The 15,988-nt window shown below is 35.8% G+C and overlaps 1 long non-coding RNA gene across 1 annotated transcript in view; it reads right to left on the bottom strand.

The window, feature by feature from the left end:
• Positions 1–1,785: 1,785 nt before the first annotated feature.
• LOC121060101 overlaps positions 1,786–15,988 on the bottom strand; it is a 30,644-nt gene continuing 16,441 nt past the window's right edge. The window contains exons 4-5 of the long non-coding RNA XR_005814744.1: positions 13,600–13,661; positions 1,786–1,987 (exon numbers count right to left, since the gene is read on the bottom strand). This is a non-coding gene — a long non-coding RNA (uncharacterized LOC121060101). The remainder of the gene's footprint in view (positions 1,988–13,599; positions 13,662–15,988) is intronic.

The raw sequence follows: 15,988 nt of genomic DNA, 5'->3' as shown, positions 1-15,988 counted from the left end.
TATACCTGCCTCTTATCACAATACACTTTGCTTACAATTGAAAGTTATTTCTTTGTAAATTTTATCCTTGTGAATATTTCCTTCTGAGTTACCTTCAACTCCCTTGGAGCCTTTTCCCTTTGAAATGCAAGGGACTCAGTGTTTCATTATTGCAAGGAACGATAACCATATGCAATTTACATGTATAACTAAGCACTTGGATTTCAAACCTCAAGAGTATGGTATTGGAACAGTAAAAGTTCCTTCTTGAATACACAACCCATTTCAATTACACCTATAGTGAATCCATTTAGTTAAGAAAATAAAGCAACACTTATTTTATTTGCTAGTATGCTATTTATTCTGCCTCCTTCTTCTTCCTACTGAAAACATCTCTCTATATACTACTCTGTTTAGTAACATTAACAGATAAGCCTGTAGAGGCTAGAAATCCTGCCTCAAGGATAGTGGAAAAAAAAAAAAAAGGCTACAAAGAACTCAAAAGAAGCTGCAAATATGGAGACCAGAGGTGAGATTTCTAATGCATCAGGCATGTAATTGCATTAATTCAATACAATGATTAAAGAGCTTTGAAGCAATGCTACTGCCTCAGCCAGACAGATTCTGATTAAGTAACAGAGGTGTGAGAAACCATTATGGATCAAAGACTGATAAGACATGGGCTGGGAAGATCTAGAAAATGTATTTAGTGGCCCTGAGGAAAAAGGAAATGTTAAAATATAAACTATACAATATACTATTACATAGTATTACAAGTTTGTCATTATATGAATACATCAAGGAATACAGTGATAATGAGTAATTTAAAGATTTTATTTAAAATTATTGTAAGGAAAAGAAAATAGATGGTTCAGCTGTAGTTCAAACATCAGTCTTTCACACTTCCAACTTAAATATCTAAATTTAAACACTGGTGAAATAACTCAGCTTCTGAAAATCTAAAATAAGTAGTGGAGTTAAGAAATCATCACAGGATATGTAACAGACTTCCCCATTAACACCACAAACCCAGGGTTCACTCTAGGCAGCCAAATCACCCCAACTTGATTTTCAGGGATGCAAAGGAAATTCCTTGTAATTAGATTGCTTCCTGACTAAAGTGGCTCCTTCAAAATCATAAAAAGCAAGGCACTACATTAATCCAACTTACTATTATCACTAGTCCTGAAAATTAACAGCCAAGCACAGGAGCCTTATTTCTTATTCTATTTCTTTGTTGCTTGTGTTCAGATTAGTGCTTTGTTTTGAGAGGATGTAGCCCAGAAATAGAGAAAAAGTAGGTCCCCCGGGTAGCCAAGATATGGCTGATTTCTGGTATGCAAAAGTCCTGGTAATGAAATGCCATGGAGACTAGTATGCTAGCAAATGCACTTTTCATTTCCTTTTTTTTTGTATGTGTGTGTGTATGGATGTAAGTTCACTGGGCTGTGAATTAATATGAAAGATCCATAAACATTCTGAGCAAATTGCCTATGTTAGTATTTTAAAAACAAAGAGTATTTTAAGGATTCAGCTGGAGGTGTCTACCACAGCAGGAAGGAGTACACTAAACCATGACAAGGGTTTATGAGCAGCCACTGACAGAAGGAAATTTTTGTACTAGCAGCTGTTACAGGTGAACATTTATACTCCAGAAACAGTAGCTTCACACCATAAAGCTTTTTCAAGAGTTTACCAATGGACAGTCCTTTCGGTGTTTATATATATGTATATATATATATTTATTGTGACATATGGCTAAAAAAAAAAAAAAGAAAAAAGAAAAAAAAAGACCTAGAATCATCTTCCTTCTATTATTTATTTTATAAATTTCCAGTTGCTTCAGATCTTTTAAGGATACAGTCTTCTATAAATGTAGTGGACGCAAACAATGTTTTGGGGTTGGTTTTATGTTTTGTGTTTGTTTGTTCTGAGAGCTACGTATTAGCACGACATGATCAAGTTGCTATTGTAGAATCTTCAGATGGTGTTAAATTCTGTATCTTCCCTATGAAAAGATGAAGAGAAGGAAAAATATCACAATTAAAATGAAAATGATAGTACACAGAAAGCCCAAAAATAAGCTCCATTTGAAACTTTTTACATACCTTTTTGTATGTAAATGGCAGATCTGTGCTCATTTTAAATCCTTGTTTTAAGCCAAATACCACTGTGATGCCTTTCTCAACACCCTACAGCAATCTGAACAAGATGTTCAATTTCGGCCAAGCTATACCAAACACCAGAAATGGGAAACAGTAATCAAATATTTCCCTGTGTCCCTTCTGTGGTTGTCTAAAGAAAGAAAGTCTAGTTTTGACTCTTGGATAACTTTAGTACTCTTGGGACCTTTCCATATTTGAATCCATTTTCAGTAGTCTAAGGAGCTTCCCCAACAGCCTGTGTTTGCAGTGGGACAGTAGGATTGTCATTTCAGTCTCCTTTCTCTTTGGGGAATTCCCCCACGTAACACCACATTCACTTCCCCTTTGGTCATTTTTTGTTGCAAAATTAGTGCCACATTACATCTCAACAAAAACATAATGCTAATCAATTCCCATATGCCAATGCTGATTGAAAGGACAGGCTATGGCTTATTGAACCAGCACTGTTGCTTTCTACACAGGTGTTTTCTGTCCCATTTTAACATCTCTTCCAATTAGAAGTCATGCTCCTATAGATCTAGGTCCCAGACCATGTTTGTTTGTTTGTTTGTTTGTTTTTAAATTTTGTTTGTTCGTTTTTAAATTTTGTTTGTTTGTTTTTTCCTGACAACTTAAAGAAGTACATCAGAAAACGGCATGGCTGCAGAGCCTTAGTCTTTGCATGGTGGAGGGGGATGGGGGATTGCTAGAGTTCTTAACATTATGTTTATCCCTGGAAATTGCTTATATTTGGAGCTTTCTTGGACTTAGCCCTTTTAATCCCACTGCATGTAAAGCTGTATACAGGAATACATGCTTTGCATATAATTATTTTCTTCAGCAAGTTGCCCTGTGATAGTTGCAATATTGAGTCTTTGATTCTCTGCATAGCATTTTTATTAATAGTTGCACAAGTACCTCCAGAAACAGTGTGAAATATCTCTTCTTAGTGTTTTGTCTATCCCTCTGGTCAGTCAAAGCCTATCTTCAATCACCAGTAATTTTACATCTTCCCACTACATATCAAACAAATTTATTTATTTATTGGACTTTTGGACTGGGCAGAGAGTAGATTGAGCATGTGAGAGAACCCCTGGTGTAAGGAGGAAGAGAATGAAATCTATCTAGTTAGCTGTATTGGTCTGTATGTTTCCATTAAATGGATGTATCTGTCTTGCCATCATTCACTGTAATTGCAGTGTCTGGTAAGCTGACTTTCCCTCTAGACTAATCTATTTTAAGTTCAATGGATCACGGGGAAGATTTTGAAAGACTTGTGTAGAGCCTACATACTTGACTTCTTAATTCCAAGTGAAGACAATGTTGTGAGCAATATGTACTTCTTAACCAATAACTTATTGGAATATTAATTTGAGATAATTTCTCCATAGGAATTTCCACAGTCAAAAACACTTATAGTGGAGCACCACACATAGACAAATATATAGATACAAGTTGTTTTCAGAAAATACATTTAGATATATTTAGCTGTTACATTTAGAATCATAATCTTTCTATGGGACTGTATTTCTCTTGATTCATCATCGGCTCTCGTGGAACTATCAACACAGTCAAAAGCTGCTGCAGAGAGATTCAGATGCTCTGAATGAGAGTTTATTATACTTTTAGACATTGTTTTGCATTTTATCCAAGTACATCTGGTATAATTAAGACTACTAGACCTTTAGCCTATCTCAAGATACATTCCTTCACTGAAATAACTTGGAAAGACTTGTAGAAGCCCTAAACTCATTCCGAAGAGGATATCCATTAAGCTCTGTAATATCTAGTGGACAAAATGTCATCCTTTTTGCCTAGACTTTCAAAGTATAATGACCTCACCAAACACGCTAACCAAACAGCAATGAGAGAAGTGGCCTTCCAAAATCTCATTTCTGTGGCTAGTGTGATCTCTCTTCAAATCTCAATTTCAATCCAAGATTCATACAATAAATCAGTGGCTTACTTACACCTTACTTTCTTCTCTAATATGACATAGCATAAGATAAGAGCACTACATTATCTGCTTGGTCAATGGCAATAGAAAAAAATCAGTGGTTAAAAAAGTTAGTGGTTTAATTTCTTTTATCAAATGCCAAGAGTGACCAACTTTGTGGCTTCTGCTGGAAAAAAAAAAAAAAAAAAAAAAAAGAAGTCATGCCACAGGGTATGTATCATTCTTGGCCCACAACATTGCCTCTGCAAGTTCCCTCTTGAAGCAAAGGGAGAACAACCGCAAATAATAATTGTTATTCATGTTGATTAATACAGGGTTAGAAGGTGCATATTTGGACTGTAAAGAGAACCCTGTAAAAACACAACAATATTTGCTTTCAGCATTCATATTGTCACATGCTCAGACCTTTCAGTTTCCATCTTTCTTATTTTCTTGGGGACTTCCTACAAAGTCTATATAACAAGAAGCCTAAAGGATATTAAGTAATCCTGGTGTTAACTAGATGCATAAATAGGCTGTGAAGTATTGCATTCCAGGTTATAAGCTTTGAAATGTGCCCGGTCTTTTTCTAAATATCTGTGTTCAGAAATTAGGGACACTGGAGATACTCCACATCTGGGCTTCTTTCACTAGCACCTCAGGTTAAATTCAGCACATTTTGGAAAGAAAGAGAACATTATTCCACTTAAAGACTGATATTAAAATGTGAACATAAGATCTCTCTTAAATTAAAGAGAACTTAATATTCTGTCTCACCCGCTCTTAGAAAGCACCCATCCATAGGCCTGCATGAAGAAAGTGCACTGAGAGCTTTCCCTTCTTAGGGCACCCAAAGGCACAACACATTTTACAGCAGTGGTATTGGAGAATGCTGTATATCCTATCGGAAGCCCACCTTACGCTCAGCCTGGAAAGGGCTGCAAGAGCATACCCAGCAATGCCTGAGCAAGCCTAGCATCCCATCAGCTCTGCAGTGCCTTTGGCTGCTCCAGAGGCTGAACTTGCAAAAGGGACAGTAACTGAGTCTAATTGTGAGGTCACTATATGGGCATTTTTTGTGGCCAATATCATCAGCATAGACTTTGCTAATGGTCCACATGGGTTATGACAGGCCACAGCAGGAAAGAGAAGCACGCTTACTATATCAGCCTTGGACAGTGGCAGCAGACTCCTGTTGTATGACTGACCATTTAACAGGAAATCCACATCTGAGCCTCAGACCCATTACACAATACAGTATCATGGCTTTCTGCTGTCAAAACCATAGCAAGACCATACTTGTGTTTGTGGTTTACAAGAGATAAGAAGGCTCCCTCATATTCCTGCTTGGGTAGACACAGATTATACAAATTTGCTCAGCCTGTGCTTGTGTCCCTACCAACACACAGCTCTTATACCAATATTCTTCTTAAGGCATTTTTATATTATGTTATCATTATTAAACATCTTTGAGATCATTCTTTCTTCCTGTTCTCTTAAGATTGTTCTGCTGTAAATTCAACAGGTTTTTCCATATCCAGCTGCACGAATGAGAGACTTTGAAGACTTTGCTGATTCAAGGAACTGAAGTGATTGACTGGAACAACAGTACAGTAATAAGGGGAATCACTAGGGGTATGTTGGAGCAGACAGCTGTTATATTATTTCGGACAGGCAGTTTTCCTTATAAATATTTACTGTATTGAAAAACAGACAGCTATTGTAGTAGTGATCTGGAAAAAATTTTGAAAAATGACTGGGATTTTCCCTGTGAGACCAACATCAAAAGCTGTAACTGAATACACTTATGGTCCAATATTGCACAAAATTTGGGCTCAACCTGTACTTAGGCAAAACTTCCAGTGAAATACTGTATTTTCAATGTAACTTTTGCTTGAACAGACATTTCAGGACTCACACCTATTGCTCACAAATCTCACCCAGTCTCAGACATGTGCCTGACAAAAATGGCCAAATGTTTCTCTGAAATATAGAGGCCTTCACAGCCCTCACTGCACCTGGCTTGATTTACACTAGTGAAACATTTGATCCAAAAGTAGGGATCAGTAAATTTATTAAGAAATCATTTAAATGCATCCAAAATATATTTTCAGAGAAGCTGCTGCAGGTTTTAGCATCAAAATCTGAACATCTGAAATTTAATAAACCATTTCTAATATCCATACCAAAAAAAGATTACTTGAAAAAAAAACACACTAAGAAATAACTTAAATATTTGAGAGACATAATTTAGTTGCAGTTGCTGCTGTTGTTTAATTGGCTCTTTCGTTATGTAAAATGCTGTACCTATGAGATAATTAACTTTTCCCTGTAATTAAACCTGCAATTAAAAAATTGTTATCAGCACTTAAATAACTGCTTGGGAAACAATTCAGTGAAAAGAAGAGCTGAAATCGAACGAATGGTCTTTTTCTCAGAGTGTGAATAACAACAAGGTTTCATAGTCTGTCAGTCACAGTACCAGCAAGCTTGTCTTTGAAAACGTTTCCATTTTTCAAGCTGTTAGAGGGATTGCTATAGATCCTGGGGGCATAAGCCTGAAAGAAAGATCATAATTCAGCAATAGGAGGTCTGCTTATCTCACTCAACAGTGAGCTGGCAGAGGATGGGGACCCATGCTTTGTTTAGAGAGTGAATAAACAGCATACCTGCTTTGTGCCTGAACTGGCTTTATACCCTGATGGTACAGAGGTGGTGCATGGAGGAAAGAGTGAGACAGAGACAGTGAGGAAAAACCTGTGTGCCTGAGTGTGTAGGTGTGTGTTTAGTGTGATTATTCACATCTTCAAAATAGAAAAAGAAATCTGCCTTGTCCTTACAGTATCCCTTGATCTCTTTGTTAAACTGTATTTTTAGGTTTTTATTGAAATGTCATTCAGGAAATACCAGTTGACTTCCCTCAGCAAAGAAAGAGAGAGGATGGTATTGTGACCTGTATGATGAAAGGAAAGCTGTGACTAAATTTTATATTATTTCTAATTAAACAGAGATAATTACCAAAGAAATGGTGAAAAATGTGGAGGAAAAAAAAAAAATAGCAGCAGCAGCAGAAGAAATTAGATCATATTTATAACAGACATTTCACAGGGCTAAATTCAGCTATGCTAATTTATCATGAATGGCTCTCCTACCTAGGATAACCTCATTGATTTCAGTGGATGGGTCTGTGGGTCTACTTGCAAAGCAAAGTATTCCACTTAAAAAAAAAAGGCGGGGTAAGGGACAAGAGAGGTTAAACTGATTATAACAGCAATGTGCTAATTTGTCTAGTAAGAACTGGTCATTTTATCCATCTTATCCTTTTAGAAGAAATGTATTTAAAATCTAATTACAATGGTGCATTTTAATTTGAAGTTACAGGTGACACTCGCGACATAGAAAGATAAGTAATTACCTTAGCTGGCTGCTGCAAAGCCAAGAAAACCAAACAACCAAAAAAAAAAAAAGTCTTGACTGAAAAAGAAATATAGCAGAAGAATTTAGGCTTATGCTAAAACTATTTTACTGTTTTATCAAAGAGCTTTGACTTCTGATTTTTTCTGTGCATTTCTAAACAGATTCCACTTTGGATATTACAAGAAAATAGACTCAGAAGACAAACATGCAAACACATGTTTATTTTAAGCACATCACCTTTAAGAATGACCCTTTAAAAGATAAAAATTAGTATTTATATTCTACCTACAGTCCAAAAGTTAATCTGACTTGAACGCATTTTTAAAGGTCTTTAAGAATTTAAGAAAATAAATATTTCCATTTTCCTTCACTACTTTTTTTTCCCTTTTTTTTTTTTTTTTACTGCAGGAAGGCTAAATGAATATAAAACAGTTTTAACTGTTCTAAGTAATCAGTTTGTCTCAGTTCTTCATGAAAGATAATGAGGTGTATTTGATCAGAAGGTTCATTAAAAATGATTACATGAAAAAAGGAAAGTCATTCTAAATAGGATTGTTAATTGGAAAAAATGAACTAACATATGACTTGAAGTTTGGATCCAAGATCAGAGTCAAAGAAAATCTGTAACAATTTGTTTTCCCATGTGCATTAGCTTGTGTGATGTTATGACACTAACAACTCCCTCAGTTATATCAACTTTCATTTCTCTGTGTGATGTTGAAATAATTTACATTTTTCAAAATTATATTTGAGTTTCTGAGTATGAACTGCTGTAGGATGTAATTGGCTGTTTAGGAATCAATGTTTCTAATAACCAAACAAGTGTTGAATCACTACATTTTCCAGTGTCAGTCATATTCTTCATAAGACTTCTGAATTAAGCCTGTCACTTCACTGATATCTTATCCCTTTTAAATTGTATTAGAGTAAAAATGGTAACCAGAGAAAGCAATTTTTTTTCATGTTTCATTTGCATAGCTAGTATAATCAGAGTAAAAAATAGTATGCTTTCTTTAACTTACATGGGCAAATATTGCTTGAATAGCCCTATAAACCTCACAGAAGCTACACCTCTGATTAAGATTTACCGAATTGACTGTCATGGACAATCATTAGCTTTTCAGATGAACCTTATCTTTTCAGACATAACAAAAAGCATTTCTGTAATAAGAACACTCTTAGCTTAACAGTTAAGATACCTAAAATAATCAGGTATAGTAGATGCAAGGGAGAAAGCAGAACATATAGAACTAATCAAAAGAAAGAGATTTCCACTGAAATCTGCAGCAAGATTTCAGCCTATTATGCAATGAGCATATGCTCAATAAAATTTTCTTCCTCAGCAAAAGAAAGCAGAAAGTGCTTTTGAGAACAGGTGGGCAATAGGACTGTGACTTCCTCTATGAAACCTATGGATCTGTCATAGTTTTGTCTGGGACAGAGTTAATTTTCTTCATAGAGGCTCATACAATAATGTGTTTTGGATTTCTGATTAAAATAGTGGTGATAACACACCAAAGTTTTTAGTTGTTGCAGAGGAGTGTTTACATAGATCCAAAGACATTTCAGCTTCTCGTACTGCCCTGCCAGTGAAGAGGCTGGGGGTGCATCAGGAGCTGTGAGGGGACACAGCCAGGACAGCTGGCCCAGACTGGGCAAAGGGATATCCCATAGCATATGGCATCATGTGGAACAATAAAAACTGGGGAAAAGACGAAGGAAAGGAGGGGGACAATTTCTGAAAACAGTCATCTTGATCAAACAATGGTCTGAAAGTACAACTTTTTAAACAAAATATGTGCTAGATTACTTAAAAATATATATTACATTTAAATATATATATATATATATATATATATATCCACTGCAAAATATACCACTATGCCTTTTCTCTGTTAAATGGATATAGGTGTAGGTTTCACAGGACTATTCAAGGCTAATTTATAAAGTAAATTTGTAAAGTAATGAACTGTTTTAGAAAGAAATGTTATTCACTTCTGTGTCTTTAAGAGATGGAAATGTATTCTCTATCAGGGACCCTAATCAAGAAACAGCAAAGAAAAATGTTGTGAAGACAATGTTTGTTCTATCTTTTCCAAAAAGTTGTTCTATCTTATGTAGTTGCAAATGATACTAAGCAGGTACTAAGGTACTAAAGGTACTTAAGGTACTAAATGGTACTAAGCAGGAAATTAGGTCACTCTTACTATTTGTTAAATTAATTTCTATGGGAAATAAATTCAATTATACTTCATTTAACCACCCGGAACTCAATTGTTCATTGTTTTGCCCTTGAGTATAAGTATTTTTTTTTAATCCAGTTTGTATAATGTAGTGACAATGCAAGGTACAAGAGTGTAAATAGTACAGTCATTGTGTCTTAAAGCCTAAAATTTGGAACAGTCTCTCTATAAGCAAACTTCTCTCCTAAAAAATGCAGAGGGCATAAATATTGCTGAACAGTCATTAGACTGATGAATAACTTACAGATAGAAATTGTACTGCTGATACTTACTTGAGGAAAACAACCCCCCTCCCAAAAAAAAAAAAAATGTTGATGAAATTTATCAGTTGATGTTACTTACATCACCAAGTTGTAGATTATATTTTTACTACTGAAACAGTTAAAAACTTTGTTGGCATCCAGGGAATCATTAAACATCCTGGGACCTTTGTTCTGTGAAGAGCTGCTTCTTATTACACTTGTCTGAAAATATATTCTGCAGAGAAACTTCTAGACAGTGCACCATTGTAGGCTGCAGATCCTCTGAAAAGGCATGGTGCACTGAATATTAACACCATTTCACACATTCCCAAGATGTATGCAATTACCTCAGGGAGAGGAGCTGGGAATGTGAGGTCTCAAGGGCTTAGATAATGACATAAAATAAATTGCAACGATTACCCATGTATTTTTCCAAGAGACATATTATTTAAACCTGTCTAGGCTTTCGAGAATGAAAGACAGAGAGGAATGTCCACTTTATGAAATTGCTATTAATGTGTGACCTAGAGTTGAAGACAAGGTTAATTATGGGTTTTTAACAGAAGTATCATTCTGGTTTAATATCAGTACCCAGGCCTTAAATATTGAAGTAAGTCACATTTTCCAGGAACAATTGCCTTTGAATGAAGAATGGCGGGGCTCTGATCTTTGCTGACCCTTATGACTCCCACTGTGCAAGCCATAGCAACAGCGTTGCTACAGCAACTGAGGAACACGTCGTAAAATAGGATAAAACCATGAAATCTGATGTCATACTTGCATGAGATACAACATTGCAAATAACCTCCTAAAGCAGATTTATTAAATGTTTGATATGTTGCATACAAATTATACGGGATCGATCTGAATTGAACTGAGGTGGACAACATTACCAATATAACTAGTCAATCTTTCAAGCACACATAAATGTCCTGGTCGAATGTTTGGCTCTTAAGACTATTAAGACTATTTCCTCAATGTTTTCTTTCTCTGGAGCTTGTATCTCTGATCTGGATGTAGCAAGGGATCAGGTACACTTGCATTAACCTATATAGTTATCTCTAAATTAAATGGAGAAGAAGATATGATCGTAGTAAGTGCTATGTGAATGAGAGGGAGTTATCCAAGATATTATATAGTTTCATTTTGCCATGTCTACAAACTCAATATTCCTCGGGTCAATATAAATCCATCCAACAAGCATGTAATTTACATAAATGTTCACAAATACAGCAGGTTACTTGATAACATTACATTATACTTTCTGACAAAGAAAAAAAAAAAGATTACAGTATGCTTCAGAACAAAGGCATAAATGGCATGTTATAGTTTTTAACCATAAATATCAAAAACAGTAAAATACACTAACACACAGTTTGATCTAACAACAATTTTTAAAAGGCAATGTCTTTATCAAGAACACAACAAAACAATCTCAGAACAAAAGTCCTATTTATTAGAAAAAGTTCTTGCTGGTCAACACTAACATTTGCTATTAATATAACTTTTCAGTGAGATTAAGTATGTCACTGAATGGATGTATCGTGCTATACGTATTTTAATACGCTTAATAAGCTACATAGTACAATATAAAAAAAATTGGAAGGATCAGTCAGAAGGACTTACAGTAATCAATTTCATACAGGTTTTTTTTCTTTTTCCTTTTGTTTCACAATAGTCAAAGTGGGATACTTCAGAATAAGATGTAGATCTCTTATGTTGTATCCAGCCATAGATTTCTGTACCACACAGGTATAGAAAAGCACAGATGGTGCTAGATCCCTACATCCCCAAGTACAAGCTTTGGTAACTCCTGTAATTTGATTCATTAGTATGGTTAGTCAATTAATGTGTTTCTATGAAAGTTCTGCCTGTATATTAATAGCTTGTGATGCTATGCTCTACCTCATATATTATGCTGTAGATGTTTTGCCTTCATAGGAGACTCTAAAAGAATGTTGGTCCAAAAATTAACCTTACTAACATCCTCCTCTCCAAAAATAACTTTTTTGATACAGAAAGTTCAAGACGACACTCACACAAATCACAAAGTCAGGCAACAGTGATCTTGTTCTTACAAGGTCATGGGGGATCAAAGGATGGGTTGGTATATGTTTTCTAAACGCCAATTTAAATGAACACTGCAAACTAAGAATGCTATTTTTCAATTTCTTGTTTGAATATTTTAAGGCTCTTACATGACAAAATATTTATTTTCTCTACAATTACTCTTTCATTAAATATATGAAAATACATCATGCATATTTAGAAGAAACTTTGCTTTTAATCAACTAATGTACATAACTATGGTTACTGACAACAAAATAATGTATTTTCTTTTTCAATTAAAAGCTAAAACAAAAATCAACAGTATTTTATAAAAATAATTATTACTACTCAGCCAGCTTTAACATTCCCTTAGTTATCTGCCATAGAATTTTCATTGAAAACACAAGCTTATCCTTGTAAACTAATTGAAATGTCAGTAGAAGAATTGGATTTTATGGCTGAAATTCTAATAATGACATCAGAGTTAAACTGCTTGTGAAATCTGGCTGCAAACTCAGTGACATAGAATTGAATATATATATATCTGTGTAATAACTAAGTCTTATTGGAAGAAAAAGGTAAGATATTCACAGCTTTAGTCTCCCTACTGAATTGTACCATTTTGTCCACTAGTTAGTAATACAAGAAAATCATCTGTGAGATTTGCTTACAGAAATAAGTAAATAAATAAATAATAATAATAGTCCATGTCCATTACCTGTAATTACAATAATTCTTTTAGCAGGGTTGGTTTCAGAGTTAAAATAAAAACTCTCTCAACAAACCCCTCACCTCAGCTCTACATTTCTGTAGGATCTGGAGCCCTCTTAGCTAGGTATTGTAACAAACTGAATTTACGATGTTAGAAAAGCAGAAACATTCTTTTAGGTTTCAGTTGGGTGTTTTGTATTTCTATAACAGAGCGTCATTTCTAAGCATCCCTTTCTGGTTTTGCAGTAAAAAGGACAGTGAATTAGTGCTGCATTTCATTTGTGAAGAACCTCATTGAGGAAACTGTTTATGTGCATAGCACTCAATAATGGCTGTTCTGAGCTGTGGGGCAGGTGCAATCCAAGTTGTGATCCCTAATCCCAGGTTGTCAGGTGGCTACAAACCTCAAACTACTGTCACTTTCTATGGTGCACTCCACAAAAGGGGTCCCCTGACCACCCAAAATGGAGACCTATTGGCATGAGTGTCAGGACCTTTTGTGCTCATGTGCCGGGGTTTCATTCAAAAGAAACAACACCTAAAACTAAGGTATAGATACAACCAAGGTGATTTAAATACCTGCCTAGATCCTTTCATGAATGGACTTCCAGTTCAAGAAAGCATTTAGCTTTCATGTTTCCTGAACTCAGGTGAGGTGAGACAGCCCTGAACAAACAACCTTCATTTCCCTTGTGGTGGTTTTACTCAGGTGGGCGGCTGAGCTCCACCACTCCCCCTCCTCAAAGGGAAAGGGGATAAAATATGATGCAAAGGGCTCAAGGTTTAAGATAAGCATGATTTAATTAAAGGGAACAGGAAGAGGGAAAAAAAAAACAAGCAAAGGCCGCGCAGAAGCACAGAGAGAGAAAAGCACTTACTCTCTAGTTCCCATCAACAAGCGATGTTCGGCCAGGTCCTGGGAAGCAGGGCCTCGAAGCAGCTGTATGGGGGGACAGATGTTTTCACAATGAGAGACCCCTCTCTCCCCTCCCCTTCCCCCCCCCCTTCCCCTTTCCCACCCTTTATTGCTGAGTGTGACATCATATGGCATGGAATATCCCTTTGGTTGGGTTAGGTCAGCTGCTCTGATGTTGCCTCCCCACCTCTTGCCCACCCCCAGCCTGCTGGCTCTGGGAAGGTTGGAGGGAGCCCTGGTGCTGTGCCAACATTGCTCAGCAGTAGACACAACACTGGTGTGATACCAGTGCTGTTCTAGCTACAAGTGCAGAGCACAGCACTGTATGGGCTGCTGCAGGGAAAGTTAACTCCATCCCAGCCAGACCCAGTACACCCTACACAGCGTACAAGATTGGGATTTTGGTCTTCCAAACTCAGCTGTCTGCCATTTATTTCAAATGCCTCTCCATACTTCAGATTTTCCTGCCAATCTGATGGGAACTACTCATCTGTTTTGCTTTCTCATATCTCTGGATACACGTGTACACACACACATGCACTCATGCAGGAGGTCTAGTACAATCTCTCTTACAGGGGATTCACAAGCAGCAGGAACACCTAAATTAAGATGCACATCCCACCTCCACTCCTTCCAAATACAGGAGAGAGTCTGAAGATATACCACTTCATGCTAATGATTTGTACTTTCTGCAGCCTGTGACTCAAAAGCTTTGTTTTCTTTCCCTGAAATAAAATTAGTCACAAAATGTCCCATGAGGTTTAAACTACTTTTGGTGTATAGTTTATTTTATAGATGACTTTTTTTCTATACAATTTTCAATATTTTCAGAGGTCCCCTTCCTTATTATGAGTGTTACTCTGTGTGAAAAGTGAACAAAACTAACTAAAACTATGTCTATTCCACTTATGTTTCCTGTGCCACTGGCATCAGCAGGAATTTTGACGTTAAGCTCAAAGGATGTTGGATCCAGCCCTAAACAGGCTCATGTACTGCAGTAACATCGTTTCCTCTTGTTTTCAATGGCATACCTCGTTCTTTCTATTAGTGACCATCCAACACATTAAAGATTGATCAAGTCAAGGCAGGTTACAGCTAAAAAGAACATAATCCTCACCAACAAAGTTTAAGGCTGAAGCTATGACCTATTTTAGCTAATAAACAAAATGGGCTTCACAGGTGCCAGAATTCCACTACAATCAACCACTAATCCTTGTTTTGCAAGAGTGAAATAACAACAAAAGCAATTTATCTGTAAAATGACAAGTCAACTCTTACCAGGTTCATGTTAAAACAGGAGAATTCTGTAGGTATTTTTAAATATATTTTTAATCATGAACTTTAAAATCTTCATTTCTTTACATATGTGTTGTAGAGAGGGAATATTTATATTACTTGATTATTTTTTTAGTCTGCTTTCCAGGCTCGATTATTTTATCAGCTGAAAAGCTGGAAAATGTACTTATGACTAAATGACTTTTTTTTTTAGCTAGTCCCCATGATACCATTCTAATTATAACACTGAAAGAAAGCTGCAAACTTTCACGTTGTTATCTAATAATTCTATTCATTCAAATAAAATGTCAAATATATAAACCAATTGCCAATAAACTGGCATGATAAACATACTTCATATTGCATGGTCCTCAAGTGTGCAGATAAATTGTGATTTTTTTTTTATGTGTTATACATTTTCATAGATTTATATATAGCTTAGTTTTGTACTTAAGCATTGGTTCTGGGAAGAAGAAATCTTAAAAAAAAAAAATCTGATTCCTATTAAATTGTAAGCTCTTTAGAGCAGACATTCTTGTTTGAATCTGTGAGGGAAGATGCACAAAAACACCGTGCTGGCACCAAGAATAAATAATGATCATCTCTAGTTTCTTTGCATTTTTCCTATTTTGTAACCTGTTGTTATCAAATAGACTTACAGGATAAGAGCAAATCTTTATCTCGCAGGTTCTGTAGGTAAGTTTGTTTTTTTGCAAGCAATTTTTGTTGCAATTAAATCTTGATGATCTGTCAGACATCTGCACTGAGTAACGTAATTGGCTCTAATTTAAAAAATAATTTTGCTGTACAAGTAGCCAAAGGAAACAAAGAAAGGGGACAAAGGGTTAAAATCTGAGCCAACTGCCTTTCCTCAGGAAAAGCCTGTAGTTGAGACAAGGGGAAATCATATATGAGAATCATTTTCCTACTCTATATATAAACAAAGAGAAACTTTACTGTGAAAATATTAGCCATGAGGTTGTTTCTGACAGATGTCTTTACATCTTGATTCCATCACAGTCCAATGTAATGTTTTTGAATTCTACCTCATTTCAATATATATTTACTCAGAGAGG

Source organism: Cygnus olor, chromosome 1 (genome assembly GCF_009769625.2).
Source record: "Cygnus olor isolate bCygOlo1 chromosome 1, bCygOlo1.pri.v2, whole genome shotgun sequence".
Classification (NCBI taxonomy): domain Eukaryota; kingdom Metazoa; phylum Chordata; class Aves; order Anseriformes; family Anatidae; genus Cygnus; species Cygnus olor.
This window is presented reverse-complemented; position numbering and strand designations above follow the sequence as displayed.